General features: G+C 54.6%; 1 protein-coding gene across 4 annotated transcripts in view; it reads right to left on the bottom strand.

Annotated features, from left to right (window-relative positions):
• Positions 1–21,191, bottom strand: part of SIPA1L1 (signal induced proliferation associated 1 like 1) — an 847,070-nt gene that overhangs the window by 513,984 nt on the left and 311,895 nt on the right. The gene's annotated exons all lie outside the window — the stretch shown is intronic.

Raw genomic sequence — 21,191 nt, 5'->3', positions numbered from 1 at the left:
TCAAAAAGTGACTATGGTATGTGCTCTAACCGGATCTGCGCTTACTGGCGCGGAAAAAGAAAGAACTGACGTCAGCGCGCAGGGGTGGCGCCCTAAGTAGTCTTTGTGATGTCATCTCAGAGCATACGACGCCAGCGATGAACGCAGAGCCACACGATGCCACCTACTGCAGCGCAAAGGTACTTCTAGCAAAGCTTTCCAGGATCCAGTCTGACGCCTGGGGCTATTCTAAGGTAAGGAATCTATCACCAACGTGTCTCTTTCAGATTCTCTATACAAAGGACTACCCTTTAAGAGATGGTAAACTTGTTCAGCCCAACCTTTTTTGACACCCACATAGCCAACAAAGAGTTGATCGTCCACTCGGAAATCCTTTATGCAGCCAAGGTAGAAAGGCAGCGCACATTTTGGGTCTCTCCTCCTCCTTGGAAGGGTGCGGAGGCGGGAAAAGGTGGGCAGAGTAGTAGTCTGTCATATGTGAAAAGGAGTAACAACTTTAGGCAGGAACGAGGGCCTTGTTCGAAGCACCACTTTGTCTGGGTGGACTGAGAAGAAAGGGGGCTTAGAAGAAAGACCTGAAGCTCACTCACCCTGCGAACAGAGATGATAGCAACGAGAAAGGCAGTCTTAAGAGTGAGAAGCCTGAGAGGACAATTGTGAAGAGGCTCGAAGGGAGCGCACATAAGGTAAGTCAAAACAAGGTTCAAGTCCCACTGAGGCATTATGAAAGGAAATGGAGGAAAGAGATGAATAATGCCTTTAAAAAATCTACTTGCAATAGGGGACTTGAACAGAGAGGGCTGATCTGGTAGCTGAAGAAAAGCAAAAATGGCTGCCAGGCAGCCTTTAAGAGTTCCCAGAGCAGAGCCTTGCTGGGCCAAAGAAAGAAGGAACAAAAGAACCTCAGAAAGAGGGTGAAGAAAGGGGATCAACACCCTTTGCTGTGCACCATGCCACAAAGTTGTTTCATCGACATGAGTCTTCCCTTTTAATGGACGCCTGGCTGCCAAGATGACATTACAGACTGAGAGGAAATGTCAAATGCTGTCAACTGACGCCGCTCAATCTCCGCGCAAGGAGACGGAGGCTGGACAGGTTTAGGTGAAGTGCCGTCCCCTGCTGCTGCAACAGAGGATCATCCCGAAGGGGCAGTCTGATCGGAGGATCGATGACCATGGTCGGGACCTCAGGGTATTTAACTCTTCGTGCCCAGTCCAGAGCCACAAGAATGACTTGGAGTCCGATCCCGCTTGATCTTCTACAGCACTCGCGTAGAAGTGGTACAGGCGGAAAAGTGTACAGGAGGCCGCAGCACCAATCGCGATGAAAAGCGTCACCGAGCGAGTGCTGCCTTGGAAATTCCATTGCACATAACAGCTGACATTGCACATTTTCTTCGGTGGCGAAAAGATCTAACTAAGGCCTCCGTACTGCTGAAAGAGACTTTGTACCACCTCCGAATGAAGACGCCATTCATGATTCACCATGCACCGGCGTATGAGTTTGCCCGCCCTGGCACTCAGAGAACTTGCCAGGTGTTGAACTACCAGGGTAATGCCCTGATGTTCCATTCATGTCCAAAGGCCAAGAGCCTCTTGACAAAGGATCCAGGACCCTACCCCGCCTTGCTTGTTGCAGTACCACATGGCGGTGTTGTTTGTGAACACCTGCATTGCCTTCCCCTTGAGGGAGGAAAGGAATGCCTTCACTGTCAAGCGAATCGCCTGGAGCTCCAATAGGTTGATATCGAGACCGGACTCCACCGGATACCAGACTCCTATCCCAGGAGGTCACCCCATCCCAGATGTGAGGTCTGGTTGGGGAAGGGAGAGGGATCTACCTCGGACCCAATCCTGGTTCATCAACCACCACTGCAGTTGTCGCGCAGTTCCCTCCGAGATCTGGATGTAGTCTGAATGATTCCCTTGATGCTGCGCCCACCGAAACTTCAGTTCCCACTGCAGAGCCCGCATACGGCACCTGGCATGATCCACCAGCAGGATGGAGGAAGCCATGAAGCGCAGCAGCCTCAGTCATTCTCACTGAAATCCAGGATAGAAGCTGAAACATCAGTATCATATACTGAATATCCCGGACTCACTGCTCGGGAGTATAGACCCCAAAACTGAACTGTGCCTAGAACAGCTCAGATGAAAGGAAGCGCCTGAGAGGGAGTCAGTTGTGACTTAGCACGTTGATGGTGAACTCCAGCGAATTCAGGAGGTCTGCCAGTCTGGAGTTGGGAGAAGACAGCATGCGGTGAGCCCGCCTTCAACAGCCAGTCGCCGAGATAGGGGAAGACTGGAGCCCCTGATCTGTGCAGATGAGCTGCGACCACCGCCATCACTTTCGTGCAGGTGGAAGAGGAGCAAGGTGAACTGAAAATGGTCTAGGCCTACCGTGAACCGTAGGTAATGCCTGTGGGCTGGCAGGATGGGGATGTGAAAATAGGCGTCCTGCAAGTCCAATGTCACCATCCAGTCTCGGCGTCGAGAGCAGATCGGACCTGAGCCAAGGTTAGCATTTTGAGCTTCTCCTTCCGGAGAAAACGGTTTAGAGCCCTGAGATCTAAGATAGGACAATAGCTTTTGTCCTTCTTCGGCACCAGAAAGTAGCGAGAATAGCAACCACAACCTACTTCTGGCGATCCAGATAGATCCCTTGGCCAAGAGAGCTGAGACTTTGTGGCGGAGAAGCGCAAACGATCCTCCGACATGCGATCGATAGACTGGGGCATGGAGGAAGGGGTAGTCTCAAAGGAGAGGGAGTAGCCCCTTCAGACTATCGACAAAACCCACCTGTCTGACGTGATGGATTGCCACTGGAGAGATGTTGGCGAATCCGGCCACAAAAGGGGCAAAAGGCACTGTGGGGGACAGGGAGGCCACAGCAAGGCCTAAGGATCTGGCCATAGCCCAAGAATCCTTAAAACGCTTGAGCGCTGAGTTCGCCTTGTCACCAAAAAGGCGAAGGCCATTGAAGGGCATGTCCAGCAAGGTTGCCTGAACATCCAGCGAAAAACCAGACATCCTCAACCAGGCATAGCGCCAAGGAGCTACTGACGTGTCAATCGTTCTGCCTAGAGAGTCAGTGGTATCCAGTCCACAGCGGATTGTGAATTAAGCTGCATCTCTCCCATCTGCCACTGCCTGGGAGAGAATTGCCCAGGCCTCCTCCGGGCACTGAGGCAGCACCTGCACAACCGGATCCCAGACTGTATGGGTATAGCGACCCAAGAGGCACGCGGTAATCAAAGACCGCAGCACCTAGCTGGAGGAAGAGAACACATGCTTCCCAAGATGATCCAGCTTCTTGGATTCCCTATCCTGGGGTGCAGAAGGGAATGCACCCTTGGGAGAAGATGCTTGCACCACCAAGCTCTTGGGGGAAGAGTGTTTGGAGAGGAAGGAGTAGTTTCTGTCCTGTAACTCCAGTTCTGTAGTAGGGGTATCTCTGTTATAGTCATAATCTAGTGAATAGTCCCGCCCATGTGCGTGGACCCCGGAGCAATCAAAAATAATCTCTTAAGGTGTCGAAAAATGCAGAACTGCACAGACACTTAAGAGAAAATTAAAGACATATAATGCAGCCTATATAACAGGCTACACTGTCCAGTACTTCAACTAGAAATTCCACCAAAAATCCACAAACAGCAAAGTCTGTCCAGATTTCCCTTACTTCAGCAGCAAAAACTCTCTGGAATGATAGAGAGGAAGACATGGACAGACAAGCCCCATAGGCTGCCATTATGTGGCTCAGAACAGGATACTGTGCCTTTAAGAGAACTTTCCAGAAATTCACAGTATCCCAGAATGCACTGCAGGTCCCTTTTACTTTCAGTTCTTTTTGAAGGCGTAACACGCCAGACCTGTAGCATTCCTTACATGAATATCTCTCCCCACCGGGGAGGAGGGCGGGCGCTTATGACTATAACAGAGATACCCCTACTACAGAACTGGAGTTACAGGACAGAAACTACTCCTTCTGTAGTAGGGGATCTCTGTGTATAGTCATAATCTAGTGAATAGAATGGCAAGCCCATCCCACACTAAAGCGGCGGTGGAGAAACGAAAAATAACACCACTATTGTGCGAACAGATTTCGCAGCGAAGCCTGCCCAACCTGAGCGTCTGCCCTGGCATCAGTGTCCAGGCAGTAATGCTTAGCAAAGGTATGGACCGACTTCCAAGTGGCCGTCTTGCAGATTTTTGCAATTGGAACATTACGGAGCAAAGCCGTCATGGCAGCTTTGCCCCTGGTGGAATGAGCCTTAGGTTTACCCCCTAAGGTCTTATTAGCCTTTTGGTAACACAGTTGTATGCAGGACACAATCCACCTAGATATGAACTGTTTAGAGGTAGAAAGACCCGTCCTGACTGATCCATAATTGATAAACAATTGGTCTGACCTACGAATATCTTTGGTCTTAGCCAGATAAAATTTCAACACCCTCCTAACATCCAGGGAATGTAAAGACCTTTCCGCTGGAGATGAAGGATTCTGAAAAAACATAGGCAAAGTTATAGTCTGGTTTACATGAAAATTAGAAATAACCTTGGGAAGAAATTTAGGGTGAGTACGCATAACAACCTTAGCAGCATGAAATACAGTATAAGGTTCTTGGCAACACAACGCCTGAATTTCACTCACCCTGCGGGCCGATGTAATGGCCACAAGGAACGCCGCCTTCCAGGACAGGTGCTGCAACAAAGCCTTATGAATAGGTTCAAAAGGCTCCTTCATCAATCTGGACAGCACCACATTCAATTCCCATGACGGCGATGGAAGCCAGACAGGAGGTAATACTTTCTTCAAGCCTTCCAAAAAATCTTTGATCACAGGGATCTGGAAGAAGAAAGTCTCTGAAGGGCATTTCCTGTAGGCAGTCAATGCAGCGAGATGAATCTTAATGGAATGAACATTAAGGCACACTGCGCCAAATGTAGAATATAAGGAAGGATGACATCTTCCTTACACGTCGTCGGGTCATAGTTCTAGGACTTGCACCAGATGCAAAACCTCTTCCACTTGTAAGCATAGGAAGTCCGAGTGGAAGGTCGCTTAGCCTCCTTCAGTATGTCCATGGAATCTTCGGGTAGATTCAGATGGCCATATTGCACGTCTCAGGAGCCATGCCGCCAAACTCAAAGACGAGAGGTTGGGGTGCAACATCTGCCCCCCGAACTTCGTGAGAAGGTCCGGCCTGCACGGCAGCCGTATGTGAGGAAGGAGAGACCGGTGAAGCAGGTCCGTGAACCACCACTGCCTGGGCCATTCCGGGGCAATCAGGATCATCCGTGCTCTGGACTGGGACAGCTTGATTAGTACCGCCGGAATCAGGGGAATGGGTGGAAAAGCATACAGAAAGCTATTCGACCAGTTGATCCATAGCGCATTCCCCAGTGTCCCCTGCTGGTAGTACCTGTAGGCGAAGTCTCGGCATTTGCTGTTTTCGGTGGTGGCGAACAGATCTATGTCTGGAGTCCCCCACCTTGCGAAGACTTCTCCTAGTACTTCGTCGTTTATGACCCATTCGTGGTTTTACTGAATCAGTCTGCTCAGTGCGTCTGCCTGAATATTCTGCACACCTGGTAGATGGGTAGCCGTTATCGTCAGTCCTCTGGCCAGAAGCCAGTGCCAGATCGCCTGCGCCTCCTGTGACAGAGTGCGTGATCTCGAACCCCCCTGCTTGTTGAGGTAATACATCGTGGTCGTATTGTCTGTCTGTACAAGCAGAGAGTTGGTCTGGAAGGACGGATGAAAGGCCTTCAGTGCCAAGTGAACAGCTCTGAGTTCCAGGAAGTTGATGTGGTACGTGGACTCCATCGGGGACCACGTTCCTTGAATCTGTAAGTCTCCGGAATGCGCTCCCCAGCTGTGGAGAGAAGCATCCATCACGATAGTCTGAGTGGGAATGTCCTTGTAGAAGGGAACCCCTCTGAGGAGATTCTCGGCTGAACACCACCACTTCAGAGCCTGAAGAGCATGCAGAGACAGTCGTATCTTGTCGTCCCAAGATCCTTTCCTCTGATCCCACTGGTCCTCCAAGCACTCCTGCAGAGGTCTCATGTGCAGCCGTGCGTGAGGAGTGAGGAAGATACAAGAGGCCATCGACCCCAGTAGAGAAGACACCGTCCTCACTGTTGTAGATGGAGCAGTCATAAGAGCCTGAGCCTTCCGAAGGATCGATCGTCGTCGCTCTTCCGAAGGAGACACGCTTGCCGACAGCGTATTGATGGTGGCTCCCAAGTACTGAATGCACTGGACTGGAGTCGGGACAGACTTGGACATGTTGATGTGCAACCCCAGCTTGTTCAAGAGAACACACGTGTTCTGGAAGTGTGCTTGAGCTTCCGAGAAGGAGGAGGCCTTGATCAACCAATCATCCAGGTAGACAAACACCTTGTTCCTTCTTAGGTGCGCTGCTACCACTGCCATGTACTTCGAGAATGTTCTGGGCGCAGACTTCAGTCCGAATGGCAGTACTGTGTACTGATAATGGTTGGCGCCGACTTGGAATCGCAGGAACTTCCTGTGTTTGCGTGCAATGGGCACATGAAAGTATGCATCCTGTAGGTCTATTGCACATAGCCAGTCTCCCTGTTGCAACTGAGGAAAAATCTGATGCAACGACAGCATGCGAAACTTCTCTCTGCGAATCCACTTGTTTGCCTGTCGCAAGTCCAGAATGGGCCTGAACTCGTTCTTGTCCTTCTTGCGAACCAGGAAGAACCGGGAGTACAGACCTCTTCCTCTTTGAGACAGAGGTACATCTTCTATTGCCCTTTTCCTTAACAGGATATCGGCCTCCACCTGGAGCTCGCACAGTTGAAACTGCGAGCTGACCGGAGGAATTGATGGAGGCGGGCTGGTGAACCGAAGACTGTATCCATTGCAAACAATATTCAGCACCCACTTGTCCTGAGTAATTTTTCTCCACTCGGCCAGAAAAAATTGAACGCTTCCCCCCCCACTGGAGCGGGTAACGGATGTAGGGGAAGTAACCACTCAGGGTCGAGACCCAGCCGGGCCCTTGTTCACTGTGGAGGACTGCTGGGCCCCTCTACCCTTCTGTCGTTTTTGGAAGGGTCTCCGGAACTGCTGCTGTTGTTGCTGCTGCTGTCCCGAAGTCTGTCCTCTCTCTCTGCCCTGTGCATCGAACCGTCTCTGGAACGGTCGGTAAGCCTTCTTCTCTTTGGACTTCTCCAAGCCCACAGCAGTCAGGGTCTCTGCCTCCGCCTTCATGCGGGCTATCTCATTGTCGGCATGCTTGCCGAAAAGCGTTTCCCCTGAGAAGGGCAGGTTGGCCACCCGCTGCTGGGCCTCCGGCTTGAGTCATGTGAGCCTGAGCCAAGCATGGCGCCGTTGGTTGATCCCATGACAGTACCCATGGGCAGCCAAAAGAGAGACATCCGCAGCCGCGCTGATGACCTGGTTTGAAACCAGCATCCCCTCCTTGAGGATCTCCTGGAAGTTCTCCCTCTTATCTCTTGGCAGGAGTTCCGTGAACTGTTGCAGGGATTCCAACAGGGCACGGTCATACCACCCTAGCAAAGCCGCATCGCTGGAGGCCTTCATGGCCGTGGATGCCGTCCCACAGGCCTTCCTGCCAGCTGAGTCGATCCATCGGCTTTCTTTGTCAGGTGGTACGGTTGAAGACGGGGAGGTAGAATGTAGTTTCCTGGCCGCCGTCACTATAACAGAGTCCGTAACCGGGTCCATCCGTAGAAAAGCCGGGTCCGAATCCGGGGCCCTGTACTTCTTCAGAAGTCGGGAGGGAGCGGCCTTCGCCACTGCCGGCGTGAGGAACAGCCCCTCCGCGGGCTCTACCAACCCAGGCACTAGCAGCAGCAAACGGCGAGACAAATGCTTTTTGTGAAGCGTCTCAAATATCACGGACGTCAAGGGTGTCGGAGCCGTCACCGTGATTCCCAATTTCGCTGCCCCCCTCAGGAGCACATCCTGGAACGTGCTGATGTCGTCCACCGGAGACACCCTTGTCCCAGGGGATCCCGACAAGGTCGGTGAATAGGTCCTGGTCGAGTCCGTGCGGGACCGCGATCCACGCCTCCTATGGCGCCGTCTTGATCTGGTGGAGGATCTACGCCGACTCCTAGATCTCCCTCTCCGTCCGGAGCGTGATCTTGACCTCCTTGGCTTAGGCCGATCCGCCGGTTCCACCGGAGCGGGCGACTTTGGTTTGGCAGAAGCCCTCGGCTGAGGGGTCCCCTTGGGAGGAGTCGGAAATCGGGGCAGTGAGACCGACCTCGGAGGGACCGGAGGCGGCTTGTCTGCTGGCAGCTGAGGTTGAGGTAGAAAATGAGGAAGTGGTGGTAGAGGAGGAGGAGTAGGAGCCCTCGGAGGGAGCCCCCTCGGTGGCGGGGGTGGGACCGTCTTCTGCGGCAGGGTATACACCACAGAATACACCGAGCCCGGTGATCCGCCTTCCTTTCCAGCCTGGGACGTTGGCGAGCCTACCAGGGCGCCAGACCTCCTTCCACATCTCTTCGGCGTCGAAGAACGGCGACCGGACGGCGAGCGTCTCTCCCTCGACGTCGACCGTCTTCGCCTCGACGGCGACCTCCTTCGCCTCGACGGCGACCTCCTTCGCCTCGACGGCGACCTCCTTCGCCTCGACGGCGACCTCCTTCGCCTCGACGGCGGCCTCCTTCGCCTCGACGGCGGCCTCCTTCGCCTCGACGGCGACCTCCTTCGCCTCGACGGCGACCTCCTTCGCCTCGACGGCGACCTCCTTCGCCTCGACGGCGACCTCCTTCGCCTCGACGGCGACCTTCTTTTCGACGCAGAGGATCCCCTCGACGACGATCTTCTCCTTTTCGCCGACGGCTAACGGCGGTGTCGCCTCGACGACGAGCGCCGACGCCATGCCTGTCGACGTCGATCACTCGACGTCGACTCAGACGAGGACAACGACGAAATCGTCACAGGAGACCTCGACGGCGGTCTGTTCAGTTCCTTCGACGTCGAGCGTCGACGCCGCTTTGACCCAGAGCCCTGGGGAGATGGGGAACAGACTGTAGTCATCCCTCTTGACGCCGTAGTCTGTGCAATCGACCCAGACGGAGAATGGGGACATTTGCTGGTCTTCCTGCCCCTGGGGAGCCCCCCAGAGGCCTCAGCACGGGCAGAGGAAGCCCCTCCAGACCCACCTTGCGCCTTCAGCCTTCTTTCCTCAGGGCCCTGAAGCCTGATCTTCGTTCTATCCTTCAGGGTCCTGCCAGAGAAGCCTTTACAAATCACACACTCCTCTGGGACATGGGAAGAGGGAAGGCAGAGGATACACACCTCATGACGGTCCGATTTGGCCTTCTTCCTGGAGCACTCTAGACATTTGTCAAATAATGCAGGCATATTTGGCAATAAAAGAGTGCACCAAAAGCTTATACAAGAAGAAAGCACCAAAGTACTTTAGAAAAGCACTCAAACTAGAACAAAAAGTGAAAAATCACCAATAAACCCTTGAAAAGGGAGAGTTCAATGCTCCAGGGTCCTGCTTGCAGGAGCCGGAAAAAAGAACTGAAAGTAAAAGGGACCTGCAGTGCATTCTGGGATAATGTGAAGTTCTGGAAAGTTCTCTTAAAGGCACAGTATCCTGTTCTGAGCCACATAATGGCAGCCTATGGGGCTTGTCTGTCCATGTCTTCCTCTCTATCATTCCAGAGGGTTTTTGCTGTTGAAGCAAGGGGAATATGGACAGACTTTGCTGTTTGTGGATTTTTGGTGGAATTTCTAGTTGAAGTACTGGACAGTGTAGCCTGTTATATAGGCTGCATTATCCGTCTTTAATTTTCTCTTAAGTGTCTGTGCAGTTCTGCATTTTTCGACACCTTAAGAGATTATTTTTGATTGCTCCGGGGTCCACGCACATGGGCGGGACTATTCACTAGATTATGACTATACACAGAGATCCCCTACTACAGAAAATGGGATCGCCCAGAGCCGAGCGGTGGCGGCGGGCAATCGCCCATTCCACAGGAGCCCCTGTGCTGGGCTTGGACCACGTGCCCAGGACATCCTTGAGGGCCACATTAAAGGGCAAGAGGAATTCAGAGAAAGTTGCCACCGGTTGCAGGACCTCAGTCAAGAGATTAGTCCTGACTACCACTGTAGGGAGGTCTAGGCCCAAAGCCTCAGCTGCCCTACGCACCACCACTGCATAGGACGCTCCCTCCTCTGAGGCCACGGTAGGGGGAGAAAGTATGCCAAGGAGTATGCCACCGGAGTGAGGTATCCAGATAACTGGCGTCACCCAATTCCTCTTTCCAGTCCAGCTCCAGGCCTGGATCCATGGGGACCCTGAGGCATCGGGGCCGGGTCGACGGAATCGAAGGCCCAGGGGCCCGAAGGTGCACCAGCAAGGGAGGTGCGGAGTCGTCCCTGAATCAGGCACCAGAGACAGCCTAGGAGCGACGATGTTCTGGTTCCCACATCGTGCCAGCCGACCGCCGGGGAGATGGTGAAGAGTGACAGTGCTTCTTCGCCTTCTTTTTGTGCTCCGACTTACCCGAAGAGTGTGAAGACTTGGATGAGGTGTGGTGGCTCCGTGACCGGTCTCGAGACCTTCCCCTCAAGCGAGACAGGGTGCGACACGCAGCAGACTGCAATGCCAACAAAAGCTTTCGGGACTGCTCCCACAAAGACCTCGGATTTATTACCCGACAGTGGGAGCACGGCTTCGGGTCGTGGTCGCACTCCAGGAACCAGAGGCACACTAGGTGCGTATACGTTACGGGCATCAGCTTGTGAAAAGAAAAGTCCCATGGCTTAAATCCAGTTTGACGATGTGACATCCCTCACGCACCAGGAGTCGAAGGCTCAAAAAAAGACATTGACATAAGTCAAAAAAAATTTAGTCAAAAAATTACTAAGGGCCAAGCTCTCTCTGGATCTGCGCTAGGCTGGCGCGAAAAAAGAAAGGACTGACGTCAGCGTGCCGAGGAAGCGTCTAAGTAGGCACGGCAACGTCATCCTGGAGACCACGACGTTGATGATGGGCACGGAGTAGACCAAGGCCACCTACCGACATGCAGGGGTATTGCAGAAGAAAGATTCTCCGGATCCAGTCTGACACTGGGGGGTAATTCTAAGGTAAGGAATCTATAACAGATGCCGGGTTTATGTATGAGCAAAGGTCTTGAAATAGAAGCAGCATGACTTTTGCATTATTCTAAAACAGTATTAAACCCAGTGCATAGTAAATAGTAGGAGGATGAAATTATGAAAATTATGTTGACTCGAGAGAATAGGGTTAAAAGTGCTAACAGAGGGGGCGTGGCCAAGCAGCATGGCCGACAGGACGTGAGCTCCACCAGCTCCGTCCCGAAGACCAGCTAAATCCTTTTATAATCCTGCCCGGGCTCTCCCGCTTACTGGAAAGCGTGTCGGAAGGGTAGAGGTGACCCCGCCGAGACTCCTGTGCCCGGAAGAACGGACCCGCGACCAGCAATCCTCCGTGGGCGCTGGACCGTCTGCTGCTGGAGGCGGCGCCGGCGCGTTTACTCACGCGACGCCGCGGACTGGGCCTGCACGCTGAAGCCGTACCGCGGGCGTCCCAACCAGGGCTCCCCGTCCTGAGGGAGCCCCCTGACAATCGCGAGTGACCTGGCTGGAGCTCCCGATCCGTGAGTGATCGGTCGTGCGTCGGAGGCATAGAGATCTTCCTGCTACGCGGTGAGGAGGACGGGACGGAGGCGCCGTCCATTTTGTGCAGTGTTACTGGGCTGGAGTTCTGAGGCCCCCCTTGCTCCTGCTGGAGACTGCGTGCCTGGTCATCGGGGCACCTGCACCCGGAGGTGAGGGATGTGCGTACCGCCTGCCCTGGCTCCTAATTGAGGCGTGGGGGTCAGTGTGGGGGCCCGGACTGTTGTGTGCCTGTCTGGACCTGGCCCCTTTGTTTTGCCTGCGGAGCTTTACCGCTTGTGTACCTCCTCTCACCAGACTCTGCCCTGCACCCTGGTTCTGGCCTTTCACTACCTGCAAGTATCGGAGGTGATTTAGGAGCGGAGCTGCTGGGCCCATGGACGGACTGCGCCCCTCCCCCACGCATCCGCCATTTTGGGTACTGCGCCGGACGGCCTCTGAGGGGTCCGTGGCAACTGGTAGCGGGGTGCATCTTTGTCCCGCCCTGCCCAGTGCTGCGGGGCCTGAGTGAAGAGCGCGACGTGAGGAGGTGGTGGAGCCCGAGTTCTAACCTGTGCTGCCTATTGTTAACTCACCGAGGCCCTGAATCCTGGTCCCCCAGTGGGGGTGGGTGGATGAGAACTGCTCCTACGCTGCCTTGCCTCCTGGTTTGCTTGGATTGCCTGGGCGCCACTTGCCCTACATCCTTCGTGCACTGTGGTGGGCGCCTACTTTTTTTGCTTGGGTTGCTCCTGAGGGGCCCTTCCTGCTTGGGACGGGCGGACTTGCGACGATTGCCATGGCGGCCCGCTCGGGTCGTGGCAATAAGGCCTCCCAACCTAATACGATCGTGCAGTACACTACCCCTCGCCTGCAGCCCCAGAGGATCACGCGCCAGACGGGCACTGAGGACAGGGGTGAGGACCCGTCGGAACCGTCCAGAGCGGAACTTCTCAAGGCTATTCAGGGTTCACACACTGCCCTGGAACGCCAGATAGAGACGGTCTCTATTGATGTGAACCTTTTGCGGACAGACCTTCGCAAAGTAGCGGACAAGGTTTCGGACGCGGAGGGCAATATCACTCAACTACAGGGGGAGGTCGCCTCCCTGCAGAAGTCACTCGCTCAACTTACCTCTACTACCCGTGCATTGGAGAGGCGCGCCGAGGATGCGGAAGGGAGGGCACGTCGGAGCAACATACGGGTCCTGGGAGTGCCGGAACGGCTAGAGGCAGAGAACCCTGAGCGCTTCCTAGAGACTTGGATCCGTGAACACCTATGTCCGAATGAGTTGTCCAGCGTCTTCATTGTGGAACGGGCGCACAGAGCTCTGGTACCCCCTCCACGACCAGGGGAGGCCCCTAGAGCCCTCATCGCGAAAATCCTGAACTACAAGGACCGTGACTGTATTCTCAGGGCGGCGAGGGAATCGGGGACCCACACGATTGAGAACAGTGGCATATCAATCTACCCCGACTATACCCAGCAGGTGCAGGAACAAAGAAAATCCTACTTGGGAGTTAAACAAAAACTACGCGACATGCAGCTTCAGTACATGCTTCTATATCCTGCCAAGCTCAAGGTGCTCTCCCAGGGCCGGGCACACTTCTTTGAGACACCAGCGGAGGTATGGGAGTGGCTTGAGATTAGAGGAGACGATTTGCCCCCAGGTGAGAGATGGGGCTCGCGTGACACTTGGGGCACCAGGCCACAGAGGAGACGGCGTGGCAGGAGGAATCGCCGTTCTGGGTCCCGTGGTTCTCCTGAGGCTCGACCCACGGTGGGACCGGACGGGGCCATCCTAATGGACGACTCGCCTATGAGAACTGGCTCGAGCTCGACTGGGGCGGCTGCCCCTAATGATATTTTGGTACCGGACACTTTGCAGGAAACGCCGCTGAACACGGATTCTACAGCACCGGTGGTCCCGGAGACTGCCTTACCGGCACCGGAGTTGGAATGATCCTTGCTCTGCCTCCAATGACTCCACTGTAAGCCCGCTTTTATTGTACAGTTCTCCAAGGCCCCGCAACTCTTTGAACTATCACATTTCATCATTGACGCTGTGGCCCTTACGAACACTGGTTGGTACCTTGTGATTGGCATCTGGGTCGTATGAGCTGCGGGAGGTAGGGGGTGAGGGTGGCGGATGTCATTCCCACATTGCTGACTTAGCGGGGGGGGATGTACCCGGGTCCTTATATCAGAATCGCTGGGTCTTTCGGGAGCTAGGAGGGTGGGTGGGGTTTTTTTGCTGTGTGTGAGTGTGTGTGGAGTGTGTTGTATGGGGTGGCTGTGCACGTCCTGGCACTGGCGCGGGAAGGGCAGGGTGGCGGTTTTGGTTGTTGCTATCCTATTGCTCGTGGGTGGTGGGGTGGAGGGGGTTCATGCAAAAGTTTCGTATGTTGGGGTTGTTGGGGGGCGGGATTGGGTTTGTGACAAAGATGACACTGGCATTCTGCGCATGTTGATTCCGATTTGTAGGGAGCTTGTCCTACGCGCTGCATCCCTAGATTTCTATGTGGCGGGGGCCAACTGGAGACAGCCCAGGTTGCGCTTACACTGTAGCCCGTTTGGGCGTGATTGTTGGTCATGGGATTTAAATTTTTAACGTGGAATGTCCTTGGACTGGGCACGTGCACTAAGAGACACAGGGTCCTTACCTTCCTTAAACGCCATGGGGTTTCAGTTGCTTGTTTACAGGAGACCCACTTAGACGAGGACGGTGTGCAGCGGCTGGCCAAGAAGTGGAGAGGCCAGATTTTCCATTCCTCCTATTCTACATATGCTAGGGGGATTTTAATTTGGGTGGCCCCGGGGGTTCCCTGTGCTGTTCAGTATATAGATGCGGATGTGGAAGGCAGGTACATATTAGCGAGACTCAGATTGGATGACAAAGTCCTCCAGATCCTTAACACGTATGCACCGAACATTGATGACCCGGTCTTCTTTTCCCAGATACAGGATCTTGTGGCTCCGAGCCTAGATGCACCCCTCCTCTGGTTCGGGGATTTCAATTGCGTACTGCATCATGAGCTGGACCGTCACCCACCCAGAGCGGGCACTAAGCCCCGTATGACGGCGCACTTACAGGAAGTGATGCATAATATTGGGGCAGTGGATGTGTGGCGTACCTGCCACCCCGCACAGAAGCTTTACACATGTTATACCCCGACGCATGGTACACATAGTAGGCTAGATCGAGTGCTAGCGGCCAACCTTCCCTCCTTTCTTACATTGACGGTTACACACCAGGCCCGATACCCGTCGGATCATGCTCCAGTCACGTGCGTGGCGCAGTGGCCTGATCGCACGGAGCGTCCGCGCACCTGGAGACTGCCGACTGATCTGCTTCAGGATCAGGTGGCCCGGGACGATGTAGCGTTGTCGCTTTCCGACTACCTGGAACTCAACTGGGCGGGGAGAGACCTGTCCTTTTCCACCAAGTGGGAGGCACTGAAAGCAGTCGTGCATGGAGCGTGTATGGGCCTGTCGTACGGGGTCAGGAAACAACTGCTCTCTGACTTGCAGACCGCGGAGGCTGAGCTTCTGCTTGCTCAATCCCAGTCTGACCCGGACGCATCGGATCAACAGGCGGAGGGCCTTGCCCTGGTATCGATCCACGACATTTTCACGCGGCTTGATAAATTTACACTGGGCCAATATAGACAGAGACTACATCATGAGGGAGATAAGTCTGGTCGCTTGCTGGCCTGGATATTTCGTCGCGAGTTCACGCTCGAACGAATAGTAGCCCTACGGAAACCTAGTGGCGATATGGTCCACTCGGAAGCTGATGTCCTCGCAGTCTTGCGAGACCATCTACGAATTGTATATGAGGCTGACCCATCCATATCGGAGGATGTCTATCGCTTGTATCTAGAAGACCTCTGCCTACAGACCCTGCCGGAAGCGGCGGCGAAGGAACTTGACGTCAAGCTGACGTTGGGTGAAATTACTTCGGCAATAGCTGCCCTCCCCCGGGCCAAGACCCCTGGCGGGGATGGTTTCCCTGCGGAGTTTTATCATGCGTTCGGACATACCCTAGCCCCCCTCCTCCTACAGGTCTACAATGAAGCTTTGCGTACGGGCACCCTCCCACCCACTTTGAATCAGGGTGAGGTCTGTATGATTTTGAAGCCGGGCGGTGATAAAACAGACCCCGCAGCTTACCGCCCTATCACATTGATAAACTCAGACGCAAAAATCCTTACTAAACTGCTGGCCAATCGCCTTGCCCCACACGTGGCCCGGCTCGTCCACCCGGACCAGTGTGGCTTTGTCCCCGGTCGTAATACGGCAATGAATTTGCGTCGCCTGAATCACATATTACATGAGGTCCGGGGGCGTGAGGTTTCCCACGTGTTGGTCTCCGTTGACTTGGCTAAAGCCTTCGATACGGTGCACTGGGGTTATCTGATGCATGTGCTTATGAAAATGGGATTTGGTCCCGGATCTCGCGACTGGATCCGGGTGCTCTACGGAGCGCCCCGCGCCAGGGTGCGCCTGGGATCAGCCCGCTCCGACGAATGGTCGCTGGGGAGGGGCACCCGGCAGGGTTGCCCTCTCTCCCCCCTCCTATTTGCTCTCGCAATTGAGCCCCTGGCCGTATCTGCCCGCAAGGAGTTGCACGCCTGGGGCATTGTGGTGGGGGACACTACCAATGTCATCTCCCTCTACGCCGACGATGCGCTCTTCTATCTGACCTCCCCGGTGGAGGCCCTCCCCGCTTTGTTGCGGCTTTTGGACCGCTTTGGCACAGCTTCTGGACTGCGCATGAATGTCAACAAATCCCTGGTGTTCCCACTGACGGCTGCTATCCCTGATCCGGTTGCGGATTCTCACTATTTGGGCCGCCGGTGTGAACGTCTGGCATTCCGGTACTTGGGTATTCAGGTGGCCGCCTCCGACGAGGCTCTCTTGATTTACAATATTGACAAAATTCTCGCAGCCCTCAGTAAATCTATTGCTTTTTGGAATACACTCCCTCTCTCCCTCATGGGGCGTCTAGCAGTTGCCAAAATGGTGATGCTCCCTAGAGTCCTATATGTGCTGCAAAATACTCTATGCCCATTGCCACCCCGGGTGTTTCGTACCCTGAACACACTCCTCACCTCTCTGCTCTGGGCGGGTGGACGTAGTAGGGTCGCGTTGCGTACGGTAACAAGGTGTTGGGATGAGGGTGGCCTTGAGGCCCCGAGGTTTGATCTGTATTACTATGCGGCGCAGCTTCTCCCGGCAGCCAGGTGGTTTGCTGAAGACGAGAACTGGGAGCTGGCATTGTTGGCTGGTGCAGCTGCGGACAAGGATTTGCAGGAGGCTTTCATGCTAGGTCGGGGCGCTGACGATACTCTGCCCTATGTGGTAAGGCATACGGCTAACATTTGGCAGCGGTTCGTCGAGAAGGTTCTGCGGCGCGCGCCGTTCCACAGGGAGCTTTCCATTTGGATCCTGGCCCGATCCTCAAAATGGAGGAAAATATGTCCTTCCGGGAATGGCGCCTGGGCGGCTGCGAGACTCTCGCAGATCTTTACCCGGACGACTCTTTTGTGTCCTTTGAGAGAGCAGTGGACTCCTTCGGACTCAGTGAGGGCCAATACCTGCATTACGGAAGTCTTAGGGATGTGGCCAGGACGACATGGCCCCAACTCCCAGAGGCACCCCAGCTCACTAATACCCTGGACATCATCTTATCCTTTGGTAGAGGTAGGCGCATGATCTCCCTCCTTTACTCTGCCATGCGTAGAGACTAGACTTCCCTGTTGGCGCCAGCTTGGGTGGCTTGGGAGGCGGACCTGGGGATAGAATTGGACCCGGCCCAGAGAAAGCGGATTGGACTGTTGACTCGTAAAGTGTCCTGCAATGCGCGTTTCAAACTTATTCACTTCAATTTTATCCACCGCACCTACATGACACCTGTCTCCCTCCACCGTATCTCGTCAGATAGACGCCATAATTGCCCTAGATGTGGGATGGAGAGGGCGGGATTCCTGCACCTGGCATGGGAATGTCCCTTGGTTCACGATTTTTGGCGGAGGGTGGTGGTTCATATTACCCGGATCACACATCTTAGGTTGCAGCTAGACCCGCTTCACTGTTTACTGGCATTAGTGCCCAAACCAAAGAAGAAAGGTCTGTCTTACAAATTGTTGCAACTTCTATTGGTTCTGGCAAGGAGACGGGTGGCTATTACCTGGATGGGTCAGAGGGCGCCTGAAATTTCTTATTGGTTACGAGACGCCAAGGAATGGGCCTTGGCAGAGGAGACGCATATGAAGCACACTCGCAGGGACAGGAAGCTCCAGGATGACTTACTCGCCTGGAGGGCCATGTGTATCGAGGGGATGGAGGGGGATGACTCGGACGCCACTAGTGCTGAGTTGTTTTCCTCTGCTTCCTCGGAGTCTGGCAGTGAGGGGGGGGATCTGGGGTGGGGTGTCAGGAGGCAGAGTAGAGGTCCCCTGTGCCATGCCGATATTCCTTGTTAGATATGTTTGTATTTAGCTGTAATTCCCATTTGACCACTTTGCACTGCGATGACCACGTCCTAACTGGCCCTTGCATTTATCTCCTCCTGTAATCGGATCAGCGCTAGAAATGCCATTCATGGGGTTCTTCGTTACTGTTATACCGTTATATAGTGTGGAAATGCAACAAAAGAAAAATTGGCGTAGACATTGATACTGTTTTTCTGATATTTGAAGCACAAATGCAAAATTCTCTACTCGTCTATGGGTTCACTTTGACGCCGCCCTGCCTCCGGGATGTGGGCCGTAATTGGCTGTGTATTTACTTTGGAACTGGCCTTCCGGTTCTTTACATGTCAACTGGCTTGATGACTGTATAATTTGTGTCTTTTTGCTATCTTCGCCGCAATAAACATATTTAAAAAAAAAAAGTGCTAACATATTTATGAGTTAATACCAAAGATTAAGAATTTATTCAGAAAAGATTCTTGTTACGGAGATTTCATGCTTCTGCACTTTAAATCTATGGCTAGTGGTTCACCCAGTTATTAATTTTTAGCCTTTGTCTTCCGGCACATATGGTTTTGCTTTCTTCATTATAAAGGGAGAACAACAATCCAGAAGGCATAGGACAAAGAGGTACCGACTTAGGTGATGTTGTCACAGATTTGACTTCATGGCAGATTCCAATAGCTCAAGAAAACTCAGATCAAGATGCAGGCACTACCGAACAGCTCAACACAACATTATTGACTTGGGGGCGTGGCTTGGACGCCGATCGGGATGGCGGCGTGAGCTTGCAGCTCCGCGCAGGGTCCCGCTAATTCTCCTAAAATCAGCACCCGGAGCGACCCCTGGTCGGTCAGACTGGCCTACGAAGAGTTGGGGAGCCACTGGGGAGCGGCGGAAAGCACTTTTGGGGTTAGCTGGCCCCGTGGAGACCTCGTAAGACGACGGCAGAGGTGTCGCCCGGAGTGTGAAGAAAATGGCGGCGGCGCGGACCGATGGCCTCGGAAACCGAAACTGAACGGAATTGGCTTCGACTGGCGGGGTGGCCCGCTCCCACGAGATCGGAGTTGTGGGAGAAGTAGATGCGGTCCTGAAGGCGGGGAGTTTGGTGCCCAGCATCTGTTCAGGGCAACTGGGGCGACTACTCGTACCTACTCCTTCTCCCCCTCCCCCACCCCCCGGACCTGGTGGCAGTGAGGTGAACGGCGCCGGTCCTCCAGCTCCCTGGAGTGCGAGCATTGTGGTGGCACTCTGTCGCGATCATTGCTGAGACGCACGTCCCACTGGACAGTGGTTGTTGGGACTTGGACTTGGCGAGGCCCTCTGCCCGTGCGGAGGCGACGGAGCAACCTAAGATGGCGGCTGCTGGGGGAGCGACCGCCACGGAGCAGGGCCAGGAGGAGATGGCCGCACTAACCCAGGTCGGCGAGGGCCACCCACCGATGGTGGATCAGGAGCAGAGGCTCCACCGACGCTTGGATGCCATACTGGATGCTATCACCTCGACCAAGGAGGCATTGCAGCAGGACATTGCGCAGGTCGCTACGGGGCTGGGGCTCCTGCGAGCGGATCACGCCAAGTTGGCGGATAAGGTGAAGGACCATGAACAGCTCTTATTGGACCTGAAACCGGCGGTGGTGACCGCGGAACATAAGATAACAGACATCCTGACCCGGCTGGACATGCTGGAACGACGGGCGGAGGATGCCGAAAGCCGCAACAGAAGGAACAACGTGCGGGTCGTAGGCCTGCCGGAACGGATTGAGGGGGAGGATGCGGTGGCCTACATGGAGGAATGGTTCCGGACTGTGGTGGCACCGGAGGGACTTACTTCCTTCTTTACATTGGAACGAGCTCACAGGGTGCCGGCTCGCCCGCCAGCGCTTGGCCGCCCCCCCCCCCGACCGATGGTGGTGAGGCTCCTTCGTTATAAGGACCGGGACCTCCTAATCCAGAGAGCTCGGGCTTCGGGCCCGTATGAGGTGGAACACAGCAGGGTCACGATCTTCCCGGACTACACTCAGGCGGTCCAGAAGAATAGGGCATAATTTCTGGCAGTGAAAAAGGAACTGAGGGAGGAGGGCATCCAGTACTCCTTGCTCTTCCCGGCCAAGCTGCGGATAATCCTGGATGGGGCCACACACTTTTTTCAGACCCCGGATGAAGCATGGCTGTGGTTGGAATCCTACAGAGCTGGCACGGACAGGAATCACAAAAGTCGACGAGATCGGCCTAAACCGCCTCAGGTCCGGCAGTCCCAAAGGATCCGCTCCCGCAATAGGCGCCAGCGAGAGAAACGGGAGGCCCAAATGGCTGCGGACAAGAGAGAGGCGCTTGCAGCGACGGCGGCCATTACGAGATCGCAGCCGGAGAGTGAACTGGCAGCGACGGACTCTGGCGACGACGGCGGCAGGACCGGTGAGGAACTTTCGGAGGCGGAAAGCTCGAAGGGGCCGGTGGTCACCCCCCAAACGTCTGATGAGATTTTTCATGGCTGATTTTTCATTGGGACTTGGACACGTTTTTTGGTAGGGTGGCATCCTGTTGGATCTGGGTGGGTCGCGGGGCAGGGTGCCGCGTTGGCATGGCGGGATGGAGAGCGCGGGCTCCGCTTGCCGGGGTCGGCGATAACTCACCCCCCCAGGGCCCTTAAGGCCTTCTGTGGTGGCGACCACAGGTTAGTCTGATGTGTGTTTGGTTTCAGGTTTGGATCGGGGCTGACACCGGGTTTGTGGGCTCTGTCCTGGGGAGTGGGGTTCGGGGAGTTTTCTTTTCAATAGTTTGTTCTAGGGGGGGCAACTGCTATGGTGTGGGTATTGACCGGCTGCATTTGAACTGGATCGCTCTATGCTGGTATGGGGACGTTACCTAACTTGAAATGCCTGACGTGGAATGTCCGAGGGCTGCGAACTATGGTCAAACGCCGCAAAGTGCATGCGTATTTGGTAAGGAGGGGGGTTCAGGTTGCCATGTTGCAGGAGACTCATTTAACGAAACAGGAATGCACCGCACTACAGAAGAGATGGCGGGGTCAGGTTTTTGGCACCACTTACTCAGCGTTCGCTAGAGGGGCAC

Source organism: Lissotriton vulgaris, chromosome 9 (genome assembly GCF_964263255.1).
Source record: "Lissotriton vulgaris chromosome 9, aLisVul1.2, whole genome shotgun sequence".
Classification (NCBI taxonomy): domain Eukaryota; kingdom Metazoa; phylum Chordata; class Amphibia; order Caudata; family Salamandridae; genus Lissotriton; species Lissotriton vulgaris.
Note: the sequence above shows the minus strand (reverse complement) of the source record. Positions and strands in the feature narration are given on the sequence as shown.